A 23,914-nucleotide genomic window follows, 5' to 3' on the forward strand; every position below is an offset into this window, starting at 1 on the left:
TTGAGTCTGTGACATTTACATAACTCCCAAAGGAGGAAAGGGGAAAGTTTGCTAATATTCAGTAGTCTAAAAAGATGGGTTTTCTTTCTGTCTTTAGTATGAGTTGCTTTATCCCTTTTTTTTTCTGAATACTAACAACTATTTCTGGTAAATGATTTTTTCAAGGACATGTATGGTGCTAATGGGGTACAGATCTTCTCTGTCACACTTCTGTCTGAGGAATGAGCTAAAGAAATTCCTGCTTGGCATGGGTTTTGTCTAAAATATGATACAAGAAACTTTTCAATCTCTTATAGACTGGACCTGAAAGAATAGAATTTATCTATCTCTCACCTAATGTTTATGTAGGAAAATAAAGAGAAAACAAGTTTCATTAGTTCAGTTTATTATCTGAAATGCTGGAATACCCTCTTACTGTCTGTCTTGACCAAAAACCTAAATATAGCTAAAGGGCATGTCTAGACTGCTGTCAGACTGGAGAATATGCTGTGGTTCTTCCCTTTTAAATGCAGTCAAGTTTTCATGATTGGAAATCATAGAATGGTGGGAGGTGGCAAAGAAGAAAGGCGTTGAGAATGTCCCTGGCCTCAGGAGTTGTTAGTGCTCTGGCTCTGACCCATGTGTCATCAGTCACATGGGCACTTGTGTGTGAACACCTCACATTTGTTTGTACAGACCAGGTTTACAGACATTTTCTAGGCTCTGCTTTCTGAAATGTTTTCCACTGATTATTGCTTCAGATATTTTTCCCCAAAGTTCAACTTTTTAATCTATTTTACCCACACATGCTATTGCCAGAATCTTTTTGGAAAGCCAGAGGTTAGAGGGGCAGCAGCGCAGACAGTCCAGCAGACATGAATGGTCTGGAAAAGAAGTAGATAATGAAACAAATTTAAAAATAGTCTTATCCTGCAAGAGAAACACCATTCACAGTGCTAGCAGGGACTGCCACTCAGCAGGGCTTGCAATTCAACACAACTTCAGTTTCATAGTTGACCAATTTTAAAAGTTGTTTATAGTTGTTCACATCATTGTTATGCCACATGAATTCCCTTTTATCTCTAGGTTCAGGTTTTGGATATGCTTTCTTCTGGCTGTATTTCAAAGTCAGTAAGCCGAGAGCTTATACTGCTGAAGAGGTTAGTCATAGCTTGGTCCAACTTCTGAACAATGATTAAGCTTATGATTTCTGAAATGTTTATGTGAGCTGTGTCTTGCATTGTTTATTGCTGTTGTTGACACTAACACGTATGGTCCAGATGGCAGAAGAAGATCTGCAATTGAGATTATGTGGTGTATTGTAAACTCAACTTTGCAGATGTACTTCTAGCTAATCAAAGACAGAGGAATTGCTTTGAGTCACATGTTGGAAAGTTAATAGGGATATTTAACGCAACTCTTCCATTTCCAACTTGGAGAACTTGACAGACACAAATAACTGGAGGCTTAGTGAGGCATTTCTGAAGCTACTAACAGGCTCCTTTCTTTGGAAAACCTTAAGTGCAGCTGAAAGAGAACTCTACAAATTATTTACAAAATAAAATAGTAATTAATACCTGCTGGTGGGAGCAGACTTAATAAATACTGTCTGTTCTGCAAAGTGACCTAAACTAATTCCCTCACAAAAATCCAGTGAAATACAATAAATATGTGACTACTCCCATGTTGCAGCTGAGGACAAAGATGTAGACTTTCATAACACGGGGACATGACTAAGCCCAGAGCCTTGTTACAACAACTTCCCTCTCAGTCTGCAGGGACAGCTAGATTCTTCCAGAAAGTTTGTCACTTCTTTAGGGGCTGAACCACACACTCCTCCAAAGAGTAGCACTCTTCACTGTCCCTGACTTTTGAGAAAACTGTGGTCTGAACCACGTGTCCTGGATTTGTGTCAAAAACATCCACAGAGAGGTGGGACTTCAGCAATTTGCTCAGGTGCCTAGACTTGTGCTCAGAATTCAGTTTCAGTCAAGGAAGTAATTTTAGTAAACACCTGTCAGAAGGTACTGCCATGACTCAAATGTAGTGTTCCCAATCTGCCAAGAAGGCCCGAAGGCAAGAAAGAAAAATTGAGTCTGTCCTTAAAGTTGACACTACTTCTCTAATGTCCAGTTCAAAACCATTTTCTGCGACTCCCTTCCTCAGAATTAACACTTGCAATTTAATTTTTTATTTCATTTTTAGCTTTGCTTACATGGTCATTAGAGCTGCTAATGGCATCGGATCAGAACAGAGGCTTGTGAATGGCAATGAAATATAGTTTCTTTTACATCTGTAACAATAAAAACAACAGCAAGAGCAACAACAGTGTCAGGGTAGTATTGTACTTCAGTTTGTAGCACAGACTGGGAAGCTTTCAAGTCAATCTGAAATTGTATTATTGCATTACTGAAATTGTATTATTGTAAATATGTTGTATTTACCTTCACAGTTTTCTTGATTTGAAATAAGTCAACCAAGACATCTTCATAACTCTAGGAAATAAAATATTTTTTAGGATGAATAAAGTGCGTCAGGGATAATTTTTCTCCAAGAAGTACAAATTAAATAGGTAGACTGGATTTCTGGGAAAGTTTAGGATCTACCATCCAGACTGGTTGTTGTACCAGACTTGAGAGGTTCCATCTCAATTTTTCTGTACAGCTTGTGTTTTGTTCTTCGTCCAGCAGCTGTTGGTTCATCTCTGCAGGCAGGTGTTCCGTGCCCATCCCCCTGTTTTTGCTACTTCCATGGGTGGAGAACTGTTTACCATTCCTGTTACACTCAGTTGGATGTTCTACAAAGTACAATTTTATTAGTCTTCTCTGTGCTTTTATTGTCCTTCTGATTGATCTGTGATAACATCTGATGTGACTTAGCACAAGGAATATTGCATTTATTCAATGTAAAATATTTAGCTGTATTAAAGATGAAGAAGAAACTTTTCTCACAAGAAACTTTTCATATTTTCCACTTACCTTTCAATTCTCTGTGGAAATTGTGTAGGTTCAATATCTGTGTGTTGTTAATGAGAAAATTTGTGTGCATGCCTTTGTTCTAGTGTTACGATGGTCTTTTTATGATGGAATACAATGTGAGTAATTTTTGTTTATAAACCACATTGCTTTTCAATAAATTGGAAATGCAGTTTACACAGAAATAAACCACAGACTAATTACCTACAAATGCGATGCAGCCTCATTTCTTATGTTTTTCGTTATTACTGCAGTATTGATAAACCATTAAGAAACGAAAAGGAGTACTGGTTCTTTTTTAGTAGTTAACACGAGTTTTACATGTGTTTATGTGAAAAGAAGCAGGTGTTATGAATGATCAAACAAAATAAATCTCTGTAGCAAAACCACACAAAAGCCAAATGTATGCTTTTTGTTCACACTCGAACATTTTGATTTATGAATGTTTTAACATGGTTATTCAGAAATCACCAAATATCTCCAGGTGCTGATATATTTATGAAATTTAGTTTTCCCACAGTAAACATAGGAACTAGAACTCAATTTAGAATTTAACTATATATTTGACATATAACCTCATAAAACTGAGTACATTTCACCATTTGTATTTGCATACCTGCTCTCTAATATAAAATTGAATTATACAATCAAGCTGTGTGAAATGCTTTGTTTTATTACTGAAGCATTTCTCTAATATCCTTTGCTGTTTAGTATGATTGATTTTGTAAATATTTACAAGTTTGTTTCTAAAACCAAGAATGTTAAATGAAGTAGAGAAGATAAATACAACAAAAGTAACAAATCAGGAAAGCATTTTTTCTTGGCTACAGGCTGATTGGGTTCAGAGTCAGAAGAATGTTGCAACATGGCAGTTGAGCAGAGTAGGGATTCCTTTTATCTTTGCCTCACAACAGCTACCACTGTAGGTACCTGTCTTTTCTGTCTTTGTCAGGACTTTACATTTAAGCACGTTCTACAGCACCACTTGGTAGCCAGACTAGCAAAACAGAGCTCAGATGTTACCCTAAATTTCTCCGTCGTTTACTTTAAAATACCTTTTAAAAGACAGTTTATCTCCCGTTTTGAGAAATGATTTAAATAGTAATTTTTGAAAATCAAATGATCTGGAAAAGTGTAATTTATTCCTATGTTTACATGTAAATTCTAATTATTTGTATTACCATTGCATTGCTACCTTTTATCAAGACTAGTTTTCCAGCAGGGGTTACTTATTACATGGGGACGGAGTGCACCAGCTCTGGATGACAGCCCCAGCCTCAAGGAGGAACATGGAAAGATTAAAAGGAGGTTGGGGTTATCTGTTTACCCCAAAGACCAGAAGTTGGGGGAACAAACTTTCTGTGTCTGACTCATTCCTTTAGTTCTCTCTGGCAGAGCAGAGTGGGTGGGGATGTTTCCAGACATGTTTCTCAAGCCTTGGACACAGGGCGACGGCTTCACCCGAGCTATTTGCCCGGTCTCCAGAGTTACAGAATCTGTCACAAAGTTCGTGGCCCTTTGATTCCAGCAAATTTTGAAGGGTACAGGACTTAACACTGGGTTATTTTTATGGCTGGATTCAATATTCTTAAAGGTTCCAACCTGAAGGCTTTCCAACCTAAATGGTTCTGTGGTTCTTTGAAAATTTAGTAAGATAAGTCAAATATCTGCAGAGATTCTTGTGAAGGAGAACAGTAGAATGCTCCATCAAAGTCACAGAGCATCTAGGATGTAAACAAGATCTAGAGAGTGGGGCTGTCCAAGAGAATGAAACTTATAATGCTATTTGGTCTGAGACAGAAGCTGTGTGTGAAATAAACAGGAAAAGCACTTTAAAAACTTCAAAAAGGACTTGTTGCACTGGGAGAGCATGGAAGCCTTTGCTGAAATGGGGATGTGACTGAACAGAGCTGGGTGAACATTGCTTATAAATATTTATCTGACATGTTCCCTTTTTCCTCTTTATTGTAGGAATTTTATGAGTAAAATTTTTTGATAGAAGTATCCTCGGAAAAGAAATCGACCAATGCATGATGGATTTACCCATGCAGACACGTAGGAAGTATATGAAAATCCATTTTGAAAACTTTATTTCTTTAAAGATCATGCAATGAAATGAATGATAATGGTAAAATTATATAAATTACACACTCAAGCACACTGAATTCTGCACAGTGTAACTTCAAGACTCAGATTGCACTGCAGCTTCTAATTTTTGCCTCACTGTGTGCTAAACTATGGGGTTTTTAAACAGCAATTTCATTGCAGATATCTCAGCCTTTTATCTGCTATGGTCTGTGTTGCTACTAACTCTTTTTCTCATGCATATGAGGCATTCTTTTTTGTTTAGAAGTGAGATGAGTTACTGTAACACCAGTTTTAAATTTTAGCTGAAACTTACAGTAGCACTTAATCAATATTTATACTGTTGCATTCAGCCCAGTTTTCTGAAGTTCCCCCTTTGCTACTTCACCCCACCACATGGACAGGGTAAGATTTTGGGACCAAAGCTCCAAATCTGTCTACACCACTTTCTTAGCCAAGTGGCTCTGCTTGTATATGTTTTTATTCTTGACAGTCTGCTGGGGTGCAATGCTAGACTGTTTGTTTAGTTCAAGGTTGGTTATTTTCTTTATTTGTTTAACTTAGTCATTTTGTCAGACAAAATGACAAGATGGTAGCAAGTGTTTCTTGAGGCAAGAACAGCTGCCTGATGTCATCTTTTAGGGTGGTTTATTTTCTAAACAAGATCCCAGCTGCTCTGGTGCTGGGTGCTATAAAAATTAAATTTCTTCTAAATGACTAGATGCATAATTGCAAACACAGGGCTATGCAGGTGTTAGCTCCCTTGTCGTGCAAAACCAAATCTCCTCTCTCCTCAACACCAGCTTCCTCAGTCTCCTCCTTCCACTAAAAATAAAGATTGGATACTTACACTCTTTAGGCCTTTCTCAGGGAATGCCTAGGTGAATTGATATGCAAACTACAGACACAGGAGATCAGTCTAGTCAAACAGTGTTAGACCAAGCCACCTCTGGGCTCTTAAAGCACAGATATACACAATTTGGGCTCATCAGCTGGTGAGATCTGGGTGAAAGCCTCAGACAGAAATATATCAGATCTAAAGTTTTCCACAAGCTTCCAGAATCCTCCATATCCATCTTGGCTTAAGTACCTAGGTATAGCTGATGCTCCTATAACAATAGACTGAATGACTTCTTTTTCGGTCACGCTATCTAGGATTACAGTTTGCTGTTTAAAGAAATTATCTGTGAAAAGCTGGCAGGAGAATATTCTTAAAGTACTCTCTTGGTGTATGTTTTCTCAGGTATCTGGAATGTTCTTGAGTCCACTCAAAACTGTTAAATTCTACTACTCTGAGATTTTCTCAGCTCAGGCTGGAGTAAGGGTATTATGCTTTGCTTCCTTAGCCTCTTAGACAATTACATTGAGAAATACAAAGATATAAATATGTTGAAAGTAATCTCACAGACCAAAATCTGGTGACCTAGTATGTCTTCCTGGTGTTATTCTCAGATAAGTGGCAAAGAGCCAAATGTGACATTATAGGCAGAAAGAAGTAAATGCACACATTCCTTGTACAGCAAAACCTCTGGGGGGATATACCTGAACTTAGTTTTGTATAAACAGAAGTAGTTAAGATGATAAAAAATGAGTAAAGAATATTGCATGCTCCCCAGGGTATCGTGTGCTTTCAAGAACAGTCTTGGGAGCAGCAGACAGGCTACATTTACCACTGCCTTGAAAGGATGTCTGAGGGGAACCTGGCAGGTCATCCACAAAGGTGGAACTGCTGTGGGGACAAGAGTGGAGGCATATTAGGAATGATGGAAAAAGGATAAGTTCCAACACCTCATGGTGAAACAGGAGTCTGTTTCAATATTAAGTATGAAAATACAGAGATCATTAAATCTTGAGTTCTGTTAGTTCAGTGAGAGGAAATACATTGTGCTTGTATGTGTGGGCAAGTAACATTGCTCAGTTTTGGAGAAATGATCTTGACTCAATTTCTCGCTACACTGTTTTTGTTATATGACACCAACTTCCTCATAGCTTTAGACTTCTTCAAAAATAGATGGTGGCTGATGAAGAGAACACCTCAGAAGGACATGGCAGAGCAAACTACCCTCATACTGCTCACATGGAAGATGTCATGCCTGGTGACTAAGCATGGTGTGGCTGCATCCTTCCTGACAGCCACAGCAGGTTCTGCCTACTCTGTGCAGGAAACAGTGTCAGAGTCATGTCACTGTTAATAAAAGTTATGGGCTTTTAGGAACACAGAGAAGATTAGCTTATTTTTCACATTCTCTTCCTGATACTGACTAAAAAGAGGAAAGCTGGATCTGATGATCACTTAGGTAACAGAAAGAAAGGCAAATTCTTGTCTTGTTCATATCTTTCTAATTTTCCTGAGGACACAACTCTGTTCTTTGATCTGTTGATCCTATTTCCATTTTGAGATTCTTCTCTCTGTGTATGCATGAGAACATTACTCTAAATATGGAGGTCATGTACAGAAGAGTGATCTAAAAAGTCAGCAAAGAGCTCAATAGTGCAATGCCTCAAGAAGGTTTTATTTTGGGGTGTTACTACAAGGATATTTTCGTATTTTATATTCAATAGGAAAGGAATAACAGTTATGGCTTCATTTAGGTATAAACAGTTCTTTTGCTGAAATAAATAAAATTATCTCGTTTTCTGTAGGCCAGAGTAGTATTGTTTTCAAGCATTGAGTCTGAGTAAACAGCAGACTGTTCTTATTCAGAGGTGAAATCATAAACTGTTTTCCCCCTTTAAATGTTCCTGGACTTTTTGAAATGACATCACCTGCACATTCATCAAAGCTCTGTATTTGGCTGGTTTGGCAAAAATTAAGCAATGACTTGAATATGGTCCAATTTGTAGAAAAAAATACTTGAAAAAAATACATGTGTTTTAAATTTGCTTGGAGGCTTAGTAATATAAAAGTTTTTATGCCGTTATTTCCATACTTCTTTTCCCTCCTCAAATATTTTGGAATGTGTATTGTGTAGGATCAGAAATGTTTTCTTATTGAAAAATCTGCAAATCAAGAAAATAAGCTTCTCAGAAATGTCTGTGTTTTCCCGATAACCTTGTTTGGAGGAAGGAATGTTTGCTTGAGGCTGCAGTGCTCTTTCTGTCTGGTGGGTGGGTTGGTGGTGCTGGAACATTCCTTCAAGCAGCTCTTGAGGAGATTATGACAGAGACAAACACACATGCTTCAGGAAAGGGGTGTCTCCTAGGTGCAGGATCAGACCCACACCAGTGTTTGCTTAGCTTGGTGCCTAAATTTAATCCTGCAAAAGGATTGCAAAAGGAGCCTCCTGTTTGCAAAAGGTGACGTCTTGAGTCTCCGGGGCTGCTGCTGGACGGAGAGGCCTGGTCTCAATCCTGCTGTGGTGGGAAGGGTCCACCATCTCAGCAGGCATTACACGGGTGTCTTGGTGCAGCTGGGGAGGCCAGTGTCCGTTCAAGCAGCCTGGTGGTTTCAGCACAAGCGTGCTGGGTGTGCCAACCCATTGGGCTGCTGTTGGGCTTGGAAGAGTGGCTGTCCTGCCTACCAAGCCATGCCAGTGTCCTCGTGTCACACCAGCAGGAGGCTTTCCCTGGGCCAGCAGCAGGAGCTTCCTGTGAGTCCTTCTGCCAGCCTGGAGGGTAGCAGCTGGCAGGTTCTGCACAAGGGGAGAACAGTGCCCTCCGGTCTTCTACCTTCTGGCACCAGCAAAGGGAAGTACCAAGCTCACTAGACTAAATAAATATCTAGATTTACTTTTGAGGGCCAATATAGTTTAACATAGGAAAAGTCCCCACTTCACTGTTTTTCTTGGTAATTAGATAATAAACATAAGCTTTTATTTTTGATGATTACTTTTTAGTTTGTGTAACATTACTGGACAATGGAAGACAGACTGTGGGCAAGCAACATTCCCGTATTAAATTAATTAAGGGGGCCAGGCTGGAATTATGTAATCTTCATTCCTCAAAACTGAGAGCTTGGTAAAATAATTAATTCTTTTCATAGCAGCTTTAGATTGGACCCAGAAGGCCAGCTTATTGCTGGAGTTAATGAAAGCAATATTTTTGCTATGTACTCCTGTTTAAAGTCAGAACGCCAAAAGCTGTGGCCTCATTGAACCAGCTTTTTCTTCTTGCTTGCTCTTTAACACCACAACTGGTGCAGTGGATCAGAGCAAAACTCCTATGAAGCTCTTAACTGAAGTTTGGACTCAAGCTTAGGCTATGTCAGAGCTTCATTGGTCAGTAGAGTTTAAGAGCCATCTGCAGAACTGCCTTTAGCACCTCAGTAACCCCATGGACTCTACTGGACAGAGTTACCTTGGCTGCATGTGCCTTTGTTGTTTACTCAGTTTACTGTTGGGATTGCTGAACCAGCCATTTCCTTGACTGATGCTCGGAGTGGCCTTCACCATTACTTGTGTGCAGGAGCACATGGTCAGAGTACTGTTAAGTGATTAAAGAGTCAAACCAGAGGTTTAGTGGAGGAGCTTGGCACAGATGACTATCTTTGTTTTTAGATACTTGCTCATTAATTTTAGGCAATATCACTGGGCAAGTTGCATACAGAGATGTTTAGGTTGGATGTAAGAAACAATTTCTTAATGGGAAGGTTTGTCAAGCATTGAAACAGCCTGCACAGGGACGCGGTTGAATCACCAACCCTGAAAGTATTGACATACCTTCAAAATGTGGCACTTAGGGCCATAGGAAATATTAGGCATGCTGAAAAATGTTAAGGGTCTTTTTCAATGTAAGTAATTCTATGATTCCTTGATTCTGTGACTGAGATCTGATCTTTTGATAACCTATGAAACTCTGGCGTCAGGGAAGCCCAGGCTGGTGTCTGGCAGTGAGTTAACATTATGCCAGTTTTGGGTGTCTGTACCTTTCTTTCTCCTGCTTTGTTTCATTTGTGGGTTGGGTAGGAAAAATCAGCTTCATAATTCTGCCCTACTACAACTAAAGTTATAGAGGGCAACAGAATGCACCTTGAAGACTGTAGTTGGTGAGCACTTTTAGAATTTTACTCTTTCTCTGGGGCCACTATTCACAGGGTATTGCGTCTGAATGAGCAAATATTCAAGATGGATGATAAATCTCTGACTGAATTATGATCTTTGACTAGATCATTAACTAGATCATTTGACTAGATTGCCTTGGTTCCCCATTAATTCATGGGGAGACTTTGGGCCCTTTAATAAAAGAGTTGCCTGGTGGTTTTCATGGCTGAACTGGAGAGCCAAAATGACATTTTTCTTTTGAGAATGAAATCCATATACCTATAATCTGACTATATCTTCCACTCCTGTTTTCTGTTCAGATTCCTTTTCATTTGTACATTGTAATCAGATTGACTTCTGCCTACTTTAGTCTTTATTCTAATCCTATCTGCACAACATGGGATTTCATTCCAACGAGTGGTCAAACAGTGCCGTGCTGGATCATGAACATTGGTAATCCTTCTGCATGTTGAATAAAACTAGGCACTTGACAAACTAGGAGTAATTACAAAAAAAAATTAAGATCTATTCTTTCTGTGAGAGGCGAATGGACAGCAAATTTATGGGAGAGAGGCACTGCTGATAGCAATTGGAAGTACTGCTTTTTACCTGCTGTTGCAAAGGAGTAAAGAGTAAATGTTTTGTAAGAAGCATTTATGCTTCTTACATCTGCTAACAGATGCACAGGACGGACAGTCCTTGCTTATTGTAGTAAATTTCTCAAATAACCAGAAGTTACAAATAAACTTGTGCAGTGAATTTGTCTAAGATTGTAAATGAAGGCTGACATGGTATGCTAGAGCTGATGTCCTTTTTTCTTCTTTTGGAGTTGGAGAGTAAGTGACACGGGTATTTAGAACACTTGTTAAAAGGAGGCAATTGGTCAATTTTAAATACACTAATCATTGTTACATTTTGCAAAGATAAACTATGATTCTTTTTCTCAGCAGAAAATACTAAGAAAGTGCTAAGACGTGTTGGTGGTTTCGTAAACCCCATATTAAATTTAAAAACCAAGAAGTATCAGGGAACATGGAAAAAAGAAAGTGTATAGTAAGGAAAAGGACACAGAATCAGTGTTAGCTGCCACTGTAACCACTGAGAAAAGTATGCCAAGAAGTTACAGGGAGAAAAAAAAATGGGACAGCTACCAAACATGAATCCTGGTGGAAAGCAAGTAAGGACTTGGGTCATAAAGCAGTTGTCAGCATCCAGTCAGAGGAGTAGAAAGGTATGTGACAGAACAGAAAGAAAGAAATTGAAGGGGCAAATGGTGTGTCACTGAAAATAAATCTTATGATGGAGAACTGAACTAGGAAGAAGAGAATAAATACTTAGAGTCAAAGAAACATAAAATGTTAAGAATCACAGAAACATAGAATATCAACGGGTTGAAATGGACCTTAAAGACCATCTATTCCCAACCCTCCCTGGCAGGGGCGGGAACACCTCTCCTTAGACCACGTTGATCAAGACTTTATCCAGCCTGGCACTGAACACTTCCAGGACTGGGACATCCACAACTTCCCTGAGCAACCTGTTCCGGGGCCTAACCAATCACAAAATAAAAAATTTCTTTCTAATATCTAACCTAAATTTCCCATCTTTGTGCCCATTACTCCCTGTCCCGTCACTAAAGTTCCTGATTAAGAGTCCCTGTAGGCTCCTTCAGATGTTGGCAGGTTGCCCTGAGGTCTCCACACAACCTTCTCTTCTCCAGGATGAACAGCCCCTGCTTTCTGAGTCTGTCTTTTTAGGGGAGAAGCTCTGGCCATCTTACCAGCTTTGTGGCTTCCTCTGGACTTGCTCCAGCACTTCCATGTCCCTCTTAAACTGGGGACACCAGGGCTGGACACAGTGATCCTTGTGGGGTTTCACAGGAGGAGAATAGAAGGAAGAATCCCCTCCCTTGATCTGCTAGCCATATTCCTTTGGATGCAGCCCGGGATTCCCTTGGTTTTCTGGCCTGGCAGCACTCACTGGGGGCTCATGGTGAGTTTTTCATCAGCCATCACCCCCAAGTCCCTCCCCACAGGGCTGCTCTCGATCACTTCTCTGCCCAGCCTGTGGGTGAGTCTGGGATTGTCCCAAGGCAGGTGTAGGACCTTGCACTTGGCCTTGCTGAGCTCCCTAAGGTTTGCATGGTCCCACCTCTCAAGCCTGTCCAGGTCCCTGTGGATGCCCTCCCTTCCCTCCCCTGTGCCCACTGCCTCACCCAGCTCAGTGTCATCAGCAAACTGCTGAGACTGCCCTCGGTCCCACTGTCCATGTCACTGACAAAGATATGGAACAGTGTCAGCCCCAGGACCGACCCTGAGGGACACCATTCATCACTGGCCTCCGTGTGGATAATGCACTGTTGACCACAACCCTGAGTGTGGCCATCCAGCCAGCTCTTTATCCACCAAGTGGGTGATCCATAAATCCATGTCTCTTTAATTCGGAGAAAAAGCTGTTGTGCAGGACAGTGACAGAAAAAAAAAGGGGTAGTACAGCCCTGATGTAAAAGGAACTGTTGTATCACTGATAAACGGTCCTCATCTTTTGTCCTTACTTTTTCTTAAATATTTGATTTTGTCTTTATTCTTTTGTGTCTGTGTGTGTTTTCAAACCCCACTCATACATTTAGTAGAAGTCTCCATTCTTTCCATGTGTTTTTTAAAGCAAAAATTTAAGAGCAATGCTGAACTGTAGTGATGTTCTGTAGTAGATCTCTGTGATGGTGTGTTTTTTCTTTAACAAGTTTGTAATGGTTTGTTCCATTGCTGCAATGCAGATGGTTTGCCCCTGAGTTGTATTGTCCCACCTCCCTTGCCCATCTTCCCAAAGACCTCCCTTCTGTTCCAGTTCTTTCCATGTCCATCATTGTAACCTTGCCATCCTCCCCTGTCTATCAGGATGACCCCGCCTTTGTTTCCAGAACTTACTCTGTCATGTATGGATCTCTTGAGATCCCATTGGTGGCTCAAACTGTTCTCCTCACTTGTCACTCCCTATTGGACTGCACATTGTATTCCCTGCCTTGCACTCCTCCCCAGGTTCCTTGCAATTGACTAAGATTTGTATCTTCCCCTTGTACCCTTTCCCATATATAAGTTGATGTAAGCCCATGTTCAGCACCTTTTTTTCCCTGACTCTTTCTGGGAATAAACTTTCTTAGGAACCATACAAAAGGTCCCTCCCTTTTCTTTACTCTGATCCTAGGCATGGATACAGCCAGTGTTGTGGAGAGCAGCCTCACTGCTGTGGCAGCCCTGCTCTACTGCCAGCTGAACCAATTCAGGTTGGGGCGGCCAATCTCGGCGCAGTCTGGGAAAGAGCTAGCTGGAAATTCACCCAGCACTCACGTCAGATCTCATACTTCATTTTTTTCATTTGTTCTTCTTGGAGGTGTTTGTTAATCCATTTCTGTCTTTTGCCTTCTGCATTTGCTGGTCCCATTGGGAGAATCCAGAGAAATTTGGGGAAACACCAGATTTTTTCTCTTCCCCTTAGCCCTCCCCTAAATTTACAGTGTAATGAAGCACAGATGCATTCTGTTTTATAAGGTATAAGTTTCTAACATGAAATCAACTACTAAACTGGGAAAATATCTAGTGAGTGGGGAAACTACGCAACTGAGTGACTATCACTCTGTCAGAAAGTTCTGCTTTTGAAAAGCATTCCTCTGTGATTGGCTCTGATTGGCCACCCTTGTGCTCCCTGTGTCCCTACAAAAGAAAATGATCTAACTGAGTTAGTCACCAGTGAATTACTTGCTGTCATAACTCAAGTCTTAGACATGTCTATCTCAAACTGTCTCTTGGTTCTGTGCTTCACCCTGATGTGAACCTTGAGTATTTGGCAACATCACTGAAGAGCATATACTGGGAAACCTTAAATTTGTGTGAAAACTCTAGTTTAGAGAGCTAGATATTCAGGAAGTTTTGTGCTAAATAGGTTATAAAAGAATGGTCTGTTCATACTGTAAGCAGAAATGGTTTGATTTTAGAGAAGCCAAGAACTAGAGTATGCTTGTTCCCTCAGGAAACAATTAAAAAAAAAGAAATTTAAAAAATGTTTAACTCCTGTACGTACCTTTGAAACTACTAAATAGGATTTATCCCTTATTAGACATTTTTTCAAGTTAATCCACCATTAATGAACTGATGCAGTGGTGTGAGGTTAAATATCTGAAACTCTAAATTAAAACAAACTTTGCAGTGACAAGTGAGAAGAAACCTCAAGATCTAGATAACAGCAGGATCCAGCCTGTAACTCAGCAAAGAAAACGTGCACCAGAAGTAGTAGCTCCTTGTAGTAAACTGAGAAGGCACCCCAGCTCAACATCATTAAACACAACCACGATAGCTAAAAGCTGAGATGATACAACACAGGCTCTGTTCCAGTCATGCTGGTGCCTTTCAACTGCCTGTTGGCATGAACTACAAGACTATCAAACAGATCTGGAATTTCTTGAAGAGCCTGTTACCTGTATTGACAGTAAAGCTGTCATCCCATGTCCTTCATCAGCCATCAAGGAATGATGCCTAGAACACGTGTGGCCTGGAGTACAATACAGGACTGCCTATCTCTGGGAATACGTTGTGAGCTTTAGTGCCTAAGTTGAAATCTGTGTATTTAAGAGAAAATTGTGGAACTCCCCAACCCTTTCTATACATATAGCATAATTACTTCCCTTAAAAATAGATGTAACACAGTCAATAAGTTCCATGATCCACAGGTACAAAGAATAATTCACTCATTTAGTGTCTTGTTCTCAGTATGTTTCTACTATATGTTTCTATAGTAGAAAATACATATGTTATGGTATGAAACAGGACTGCATCAAGATGAACTTTTGTGAGATGCAAAGTCACAAGCAAGGTCAGAACATATCTCATCATTATGTCATTCTAAGACTTTAAGATTCAATACTGAGTTAGTTAACAACTTCAGTTGTTACTAGTTCAGTTTACTTTAGTTAACAACTAAAAATAACATTTAACAGAATTAGAAAAAAAAATTTATTTATCTCCAGCAATCTTGGTGCTACTGTTTGTTTTTCAGGCTGGAGTGGAGTTAGTTAACAACTTCAGTTGTTACTAGTTCAGTTTACTTTAGTCAACAACTAAAAATAACATTTGATAGAATTAGAAAAAAATATTTATTTATCTCCAGCAATCTTGGTGCTACTGTTTGTTTTTCAGACTGGAGTAGACATACACAGATTTGCCTTCTTAAAGGTTTAAAGGCTGGTTGTTAATGACATTAATCATTAAGTAATAGTCATTATTTAGTTGAAAGAAATCAAATTCTTTTTGCAGGAATGATTTTGACTAAGTCTAAAAAATTGGTTACTTAAAAATGCTGAAATCTAGGGAAGACTAATCTCTTTTAAATGTTGTTGAGATGAGAAAAGTCTGCCTGGAATAGCCTGAGGAAAAGCACATAAAATTGAAAGAAGGATCTGGGGGAAAAAAAAAAATGATGGATATTTCTTGAATGAAAACTACAGATATAGTTTCAGTCAAAAGTGCTTGAGAATTCATACCACATTTTGGTTTAAACTTTGTTACTTTTTTATTATTATTTTTCTGTAAAAGCAAAATGTTTCATTTGAAACTCCTTCAAATTAAATGTCTTTCTTTATGGGGGTATTTTGAAATATGCTTGTTAAATTTTAAAGGTAAAAACACAGAATAAAAGTTCTTTTCTTTCATTCTTTCTTTCTTTCTTGTTTACTTTAAGGAGATGAAAACTTCTTTTCTATTTTGAGCTTCTTTAGATTTACTTTGAATTACTTCATCTGGTTTGACCAGGGAAGTGAAAAGTCAGTTTTTCATGCAGTTCAGTTTCTGAGAAGTCAGGAGTGGATATTGTGCCTAGTGTAGAATAGCGTTACAAGAAATACAATAGGAAAAGACTATAGTAGTAGTATATAGCAGCTATTTTAGTCTCATGATGCGTAACTTGAGTAAGGTAATTTCTTCAACTAGGAGTATTTTGTATCCTGGTTCACACTGTGATTGAAGACATACTTTTCTTACATAAAAATTGTTATGTCATGTGAAATGTGCAAACAATAAAAAACACCTTATAATGAAATCTGCCAAGACTGATTGAAAAAGCAACAGTTCAAAATGAGGTTGAGAAAATAATTCTGACCAGGATATCCTATTTTGCTGGTTTGACTGCTCTGATTGAAACCGTGTGTGAAGAAAACAGCCTTTGCGTGATAGGCTCCAATACAAATTAATAAGACAACACTGTGTTGACCTACTAAGCAAAAAACACAACAGCCCAATAACTATAAACAGACACAGCTATTTTACTACTTTGCTAAGAACTTCCCTTCTCCCACCCAAATTGTTTTGTGGTGGCTTCTTCTGGCTGTATGTAAATTCCCCTGTTAAAATGCACACTTCCCCAAACAATCCCACCTGTGAATGATTGCAGCCTTTAACTCTTAGGTTACATTTTCTCCTAATAGTTCACTCAAAGAGGCAGTTTTGTTCTGTTTTGTTTTTATGCAGCTTAGTAGTTATAGTACATAAACCAAATGGGATGCTAGGGAGCTTCATCCCAAGGGTCAAGACTTTAGAGATCCCCACCAGAGACTCTGATCACTGTTGTAATCTGTGTCAGAATTATGTCCTGTAACAAACCAGGGTGAACACACTGATCCTATAGCTTGAATAAAATTACCAAACTAAAGGTAAGGACTCTGTACCCTCCTGAAGGAAGTGAAATGCAGTTTTTATGTGACTAACACAAAATATTTTATAGCATTGGAGTAGCAGTTAATCTATTTCAAGTGTGCCTATGACAGAAGAATCCAATACTGCCTTTGTCTCTGCATGAGACATTACAAGCCTTCTGCCGCCACCCTGGACACTGTGACACTCTGCACATCATGTGTTTGACAACTTATTTCACTGAACTTGAACAATGTTTTTTTCATTATCCCTGTGTTTTACTGAAGTTTTGTAACACTGCCTAATCTGTCTCCTAATGATATTTACAGCAGAGACGGTATATCTCAAATGCCTTTTTCCAAGATAGCTGAACACCTGGATAGTATCAATCTTTTAATAGAAATTCAGATTTTTAACTCCTTGGTTACCAGCTGTAATTTGAAAAAGTCTATTTGTCAGTATCAGGAGAATAAGACTAAACAAGTGAACAGCCATAATAGCTTCCAAGAACTGTTTTCACAAGTGAGTATACTGCAGTATAAATATTAATCTCATTGTCCAACAGTCTGTTCAATTTATGACTTATTTTTTTCAATTTTTAAATTCCAAATTCTAATGGACTAATAGTTTCCATATTGAAAGTACTTTCACAGTATAAACAAAGTAGGCATTTTCCCATGAAAAGAACACTAAAAATTTGAACAACATCCATCCAGCATGAGGGAAACAGCAAGATGTAGTCTCTCTCCAAAGGCAGAGCTCATGCAACCACATGGGACACTAGGTGCCAAACTGATTGGTGTCCAGCAACAGGACTTATGGCACCAGTAAATATTAACCTAGAACTGTCTAGCAGTCTAAATGGTCTGAGTGATATGAGGGCGGAGAGTGTGTAATTTCTGATCTATTAAAAAACCCCTTCACTCAATTTTAGATGCTACATGAAGCTGTAGAAAAAGCCTATGATTTAAAATAACTGGCTCCTGGAAATGCATTTGGGAAAACAGTAGGATTTAATGTGCTCTTAGGGAATTATACATCCATAGTTTCAGTTATAATAACTCATATTATGCATAGGAAAAATATGAAGAGTTAAAAAATTTACTGTGTAATTCCGTTATTTCCTAGGCTTTCATAACATGTAGTATCAATTCTAATTAAAAATCAAACAAGCAAACACCACAACCCCCAAACAAACAAGCAAAAAAACACCCCACAAAAAACCAATCAAACTATTACAAGGGTACATAATTCAAGAATAAAATATTTTCCTGTTTAATTAATTTTTAACCTGTTTTTCAGTTTTATAGTTGCTGTAAATGCCCAAAGTGTTTTTATTTCAGCAAAAAGAAAATTTCAGAAAGTGAACAGTGTGGAATATACATTGCTACAAAAATTGAAGATTCTGTTCCTGCTGTCCCTGCCACAGTTGTTCATGAGACATAACTCATCTGTCCCACTCATCCTTGATACTGTTGATATTAATTCAGTTCCTTTCTTTGTCTTGGAAGGCAGATTTAAACTTGGACAGCCATATTTTAAGGCATATTCTGTGTCTGAGGGTAGAAAAATATGTTAAACTCTCATGGTGAAGATGTTTTACTTCTCTGGTGTTACATAAAAATTATTTGGGCCAGAAGAAGTGTGGTGGTGACTGTATACAGTGGTGATGCGAAGAGTCTACACTGAAATACCTTTCCAAATGAAACAGCAGAATAGTTTGGAGCAGATGGTTCAGCATCTCTATGCCATTGTGTCTAAGTGGAGAATTATCTCCTTTTTACAGTAAAGACATATCTGATTTAAACTGCCTAACACCAGGAAATAGTTAATTCCTAACAACATGTGGTCAGGTTCTGAGGTTAGATGTGTAACCTTGTGAGGAGGATGAAGGCTAGGAAAGACTTTTTTTGCATTTGTTGTTTTCCAGTTCAGTCCAGGAATTTCAATGTTGTGGTTGACTTTCACCATTCCTATTTTAAGTGGCTGATGCTGTGATGAAAATTCTAGAGTAACCCTTACAACTGAATCTCACTGACAGGTCTTAAAATGGTTTTCACAGAAACTAAATTTTAAAGAAGATCCAGTGATAAGCACAAGAGAGCTCTCAGCAGCACCTGCTCATTCATCCACTTCTTTCCTTTATGCAACTTGTGACTGAAAACTTTCTCCGGCAGTGAGTACAGTGAAATATCAATGGTTTTAACTGATAGCTGAAAAGTCTTTTATCCAGCTTCAGTGGGGTTTCAGCACAGGATCATAGGAAAATTCAAGTTGGAAGGCTTAAATTGAATTGCAAGCTTAAATTCTTTGCTGACTGCAAGCCTTTAGCATGTACCTGTTGTTCTAAAGACTCCTCTGTGGTACTGAGTGACTCACAAACACATATTAAAAATTTCAGCTTCCCACATGACTGGCACGTTACTGAGCTGGAAAGCAAAGTCTGGAGAATTTATGAGAGTGGCTCAGATAACACAGGAAGCCATAACTACAATGGAGTTCCTGACTTTTAATAATATTGACTCTTGACTCTGCTTTTGTAATGGTAATATCCGCCCCTGTGGGAATGGGAACATGGGTTTATTGACCACCAAACACATTTTTGATTATGCAGCACACTTATGATTATTTGTTTCTAGTTCAGGTTAAAGAATCACACATTAAGGGATGTTTTAAGGGCCACTTGCTTCTAATTTCATGGAGGCACATATACTTTCTTAAATTGTTATACAGATAATTGTAATCAAAGATAAAAAATTTAAATTCAAATAAATAAGAAAATTCTGGTTGGTGAAGTATAGGGAGATCTTTCATCAAGGCAAAATGTGTTTCTCTCTGCAGAGAGTCTGACCAACACAGCAGGACTAATGTATATTCTAAGTTCAAATGGTGGCATAACATTTTACATGACACGAATAACCATCATGTATGCATTATATGACAGTTGAAATATGGTGGGTGGTTCCAGCAGTCCAGTGTTTCCCATTCTGGCAATAGGTTGACATTAGCCAAGAGGGGAAAATACACCTTCCTGTAACTCCCAGGCTCTCTTATCTAAATTTTCATTTGGCCAAAGTCCAGGATTTAGTTTATGACCTCTGATGAGTTCACAGTACAAAGGAGAAAACCCACAAATCTCATCTGCGTGGTCTTACTCATTTCCCTTCTATTGTATTATTTCTCATAGTTGCTATAAATTTTCATGCTTGTATTAATATTGCACAATTTATTGGCAAAGTAGTTTAATTACATGTTTTTATTAACAATTAATTGATATTGGAAACCCATGCTCTGAGGATATTTATTATATGGAAATTTTAGTTTTAATAACTAGGAAAAATAACAGTGTGTAAGCTGAACTCTTTTTATGTGGCATATTTTGTGGATTTTTCTTTCACATCTCATCAATTGCCAGTCGAATAGTATTTTATAACATTAATAAAATGTAAGTGGAGAATATCTGATGACAGAAACATTATTTTCTTAAACCATAAGCTAAACATAGTGTTTTAATATTATCACCTAAGGTGGGTACTATAAGATATCTTACACATTTTTCATTTCTATGCCAAACTCCATTTTTCCTATTCCTTCGTATTATTAAAATAAGATTCTGACTTAATTTAATCCAAAGCAGTATGTTTTTTAAATTTCCTGAGAGAGCTATTAATCTGCAGGAGTAGAGTTTATCTGAGCTAGCTGAGGGACCTACTCTAAGTCAGCATTTTTCAACAGTGAGGTGGTAACATCTCTGGGGAGAATTAAGTCTTATAATAGAGATTCAAAGAGGATCTAGGAAAATGAAAAAAAAAAAAAAATTAGATATTTTTCTTCAGGGACCTACTAAATGCCGAACCATTTATTGAATATCCTGTAAGCATTTTGGTTTTCCTTCACAAGTGCAAGAGAACAGCTGGCTAGCTGCCGTGTTCTTCCTGGGGTGACTGAACAGCAGGCGTGGTTGGCGGGGGAATTGCACGTTCAATTCTTGACAGGGATGTGCATCTCCTCTACTTTGCAGGGAGGACAGAGCTATGTAGACAAGAGCAGGACAGTGCAAATGCCTGAGAACTGGCAGGGGCTTTGGGATTTTGATAGTATTTTGAAGACATCATGTGCTGTGATCGGTCAAGCTGGAAATTCACACAGCCACATGAGTCTCATCCTTCACACTGGAAATCAGTGCCAGTTTCATTCTATGTTCTCTCCATCTGCTGGCATGGAGTAAGGATTGTAAAGCTCATTCAAAACACTGGCAGACACCACTTCAGTATCTTCTCAGTTCCTGCCTGTCTCATCTATGACATGCAGTCTAGCACTTGGCAGGTCATTTTGTCTCACTTCTGTGAAAGTGGAAATACTTTGTGCTTGGCCAACACATGAGAATAAATTTGTATTGAGAGTTAATTTGTATTATTTCTTACAATGGTGGGCAAATATCCCTTTGAATTTCATATTTATTGGGCTACCTGAGTACTAGGCTTTGGTAGGTTCTTCACAGACTTCCCAAATAAGTAGAGCCTGGGTTTTGTTTGGAAACTTGGATGACTTGAAATAATATTTTCTGAGTTGAAAGGACTGTGTTATCTCTGATCCATAGGTAGTTAGTTTGTATCTATTTTGCAAGCCACTCTGCATCTTCCATGTCACTTCCTTAAAAAAAAAAAAATCAAAAGATCAGGGTACATTTATATCCCTGAGTGTTTGTTTAGGTAAATTAGTTTCCTAACTTATGCAGTAAAAGGAGTTTTTATTTACTCATTATCAGTTGATCTACTGACACTAATTTAAAGAGGAGTTATCTATTTATTGTGGTGTCCAAGAAATAATTATATTTTATATTTTTTTCTTTAATGACTTCTGGATTGCTCACTGGATGTGACACTGGAGGTTGGAGAATACTTTACCCTGTGAGCAAACAGTGAAAGTAAAGGGTCTGTACCCTTGACATTCCCAAACCAGAGGCAAACAAGGACAAAAGTAACTCATTTAAGCACTCTAGTGGCATGCTTAACAATGGAAAGGGAAAAAATGGATGCATCACTGTAATTAAAATAGATTAAACAGACACGGAATTTATTAGTCATGGAAAAATCACAGCTTCCAGCTCTTGAGAAGACAGTTTCTGGAAGGCTATTTTTGTGATATGATTGACTTTAAAATGGAATCCACAGTACTTTGAGAATTATCTGTAGGCAAGACCAGCAAATGCCTTCAAACTGTCATAGATCAGGGAAAGGAATAATTTGCAAATAACACTTTCAATATTTTCTGAAATATACTGCTCTCAGAAGGTACTGTGGTTTTCTTCCTTTCTGCAGGCTAAGAAAACAGGCAGTACTCTGCTTCATTACAAGTAGCATAGGAGCACCAGGAATGTGCAGGTTTGGATAAGGTAAGTAAAGTAAGTAAGTAAATGGAATAGGTCAGATGAGATCAGAAAAGTAGGAAGAAATCTAAAATTGCAAGTATAGCTGGTCATGACAAGCACAGCTCTATCAACACTTACTAGGAGGTGCAAGCTTGATGACCATGTAGATTCCTCTCTCCCTGTCATATAGTCAGAGATGGACCTGCTCCTACCCCAGCTCTTAAGTCAGATTGCTCTCTTCAAGTCAGTTTCTCCATCTGCCATCTCACCTGTTTACCTGGGGCTTTCGGTAATGGAAGATTTGATCTTGATGTATTTTTTCCACTGGGAAATGCTTTCTTCTTTTATGGCTACACATGTATTTAAATATAACAATAATAGTAGTAGTAGTAGTAGTAGTAGTACTTATAACAATAACAATAACAATAATAATAATAACAATAATAATAATATTGCTTGTGCATGAAGAGTGAGGCTTTCCCTGAATTAAGGAGTCTCAGGCTTGTCAGAGCTTTGAGAAATTGCATAACATGTTATATGTGTGATGCTTCATAAGCAGAGTTTATCATCATTGATTACATGGTACAAGGAAGCAGATGCATTTTATAAACAAACAGTTCTAACACTTTTGAAGGGAGCAAAATACTTTGGGCACTGCAATAAAACTATCAACCATTGTGAATCCAAGCCAATACACTAAATTAATATCATATTGTGTGAAAAAGGAGAGGAATTATTCTGAGGTAACTTACTTCAATATTTCACTAGTTTAACTCTCTTGACCTTAAGAGGATTGGATGAGATTCATAAATGAGCAAAATATGCTCAAAGTTGAATGATACTTTTTGTTGTGTGATGGGAAAGAGTTGGGGACATGAAACTATTTAGGAAGCTGATACATTTTTTTTTCAGTAAACTTAGGACAAGCAACAAAATTTAAAAGAAGAGATGTTTATTAGAATGTTTCCAATTTTAAGGCTCAGGGTCCTACCAAAGAATTTGAAATTGTCAACATGGCCCCTTATAAGTTTATTACTTTCCTATGAACTATCATGTGTTTTAGATTTGTAAGAGGAAGTTTTCTAATGTACACTTTCAGTGTTTCTCTACTGTAAACAACTCTTTAATACAGAAAGTTGTACTGTGAGCCAAGCTGGACTTTTACTGGTCACCAGTGTCAGCTGCAGAACCAAGTCTGACCTTCAGTCTCTGACTTCAATTAGTCACAGAACTAATTTATTTTTCATTTTCCAGACCATTTGTCTTCTTGGAAACCACAGTGACTTATATAATTCCAAGAGTTACACTTGGAAAAAATTATTGTAGTGTGTTCATCTGTATTTAGTTTTAACACGTGTTCATACCAATGATTTATATATTACAAAAGGTGCTAGTTTATTTGAATTAGAAGATTTCGTAGCTCTGTTAGCGTTTGTGTCTGGAATATGTTCTCTCCAGGATGAATGTGGTTTGATTTTGATCTTTTTATGCTTTCCTAAACATAGGTGGATAGATACACTGCAGTACATGTCAGGTTGCCATGTTTTAGCTATTTGGTTGAATGTTCTATTGCTCAATACTGCAATCAGTATGGCAGAACTTAAAAAAAATCACTATCTCTGAATTTGCGCTGAAGTGCAGCTGGTTGTTCAGTGAACATGTTTTTTTTTCCTGTCTATTGGAGATACCATAGCTGTATGATTTCCAGTATTAGCAAATCATATTCTGTGGTATATCAACACTATTTTTTCATCAGTGAAGAAGAATTACATTTTCTTTGTGGTGGAGTACTGCATACACACAATTATCATGAACAATAACTAGAATAAAGCACATTGTTCATGAGTA

The 23,914-nt window shown here is 38.2% G+C and overlaps 1 long non-coding RNA gene across 1 annotated transcript in view; it reads left to right on the forward strand.

Annotated features, from left to right (window-relative positions):
- The window catches only part of LOC135291173 (uncharacterized), a 103,747-nt gene that overhangs the window by 67,858 nt on the left and 11,975 nt on the right, over positions 1-23,914 (forward strand). Inside the window, exon 3 of the long non-coding RNA XR_010354043.1 lies at positions 22,017-22,090. This is a non-coding gene — a long non-coding RNA (uncharacterized LOC135291173). The remainder of the gene's footprint in view (positions 1-22,016; positions 22,091-23,914) is intronic.

Source organism: Passer domesticus, chromosome Z (assembly GCF_036417665.1).
Source record: "Passer domesticus isolate bPasDom1 chromosome Z, bPasDom1.hap1, whole genome shotgun sequence".
Lineage (NCBI taxonomy): Eukaryota > Metazoa > Chordata > Aves > Passeriformes > Passeridae > Passer > Passer domesticus.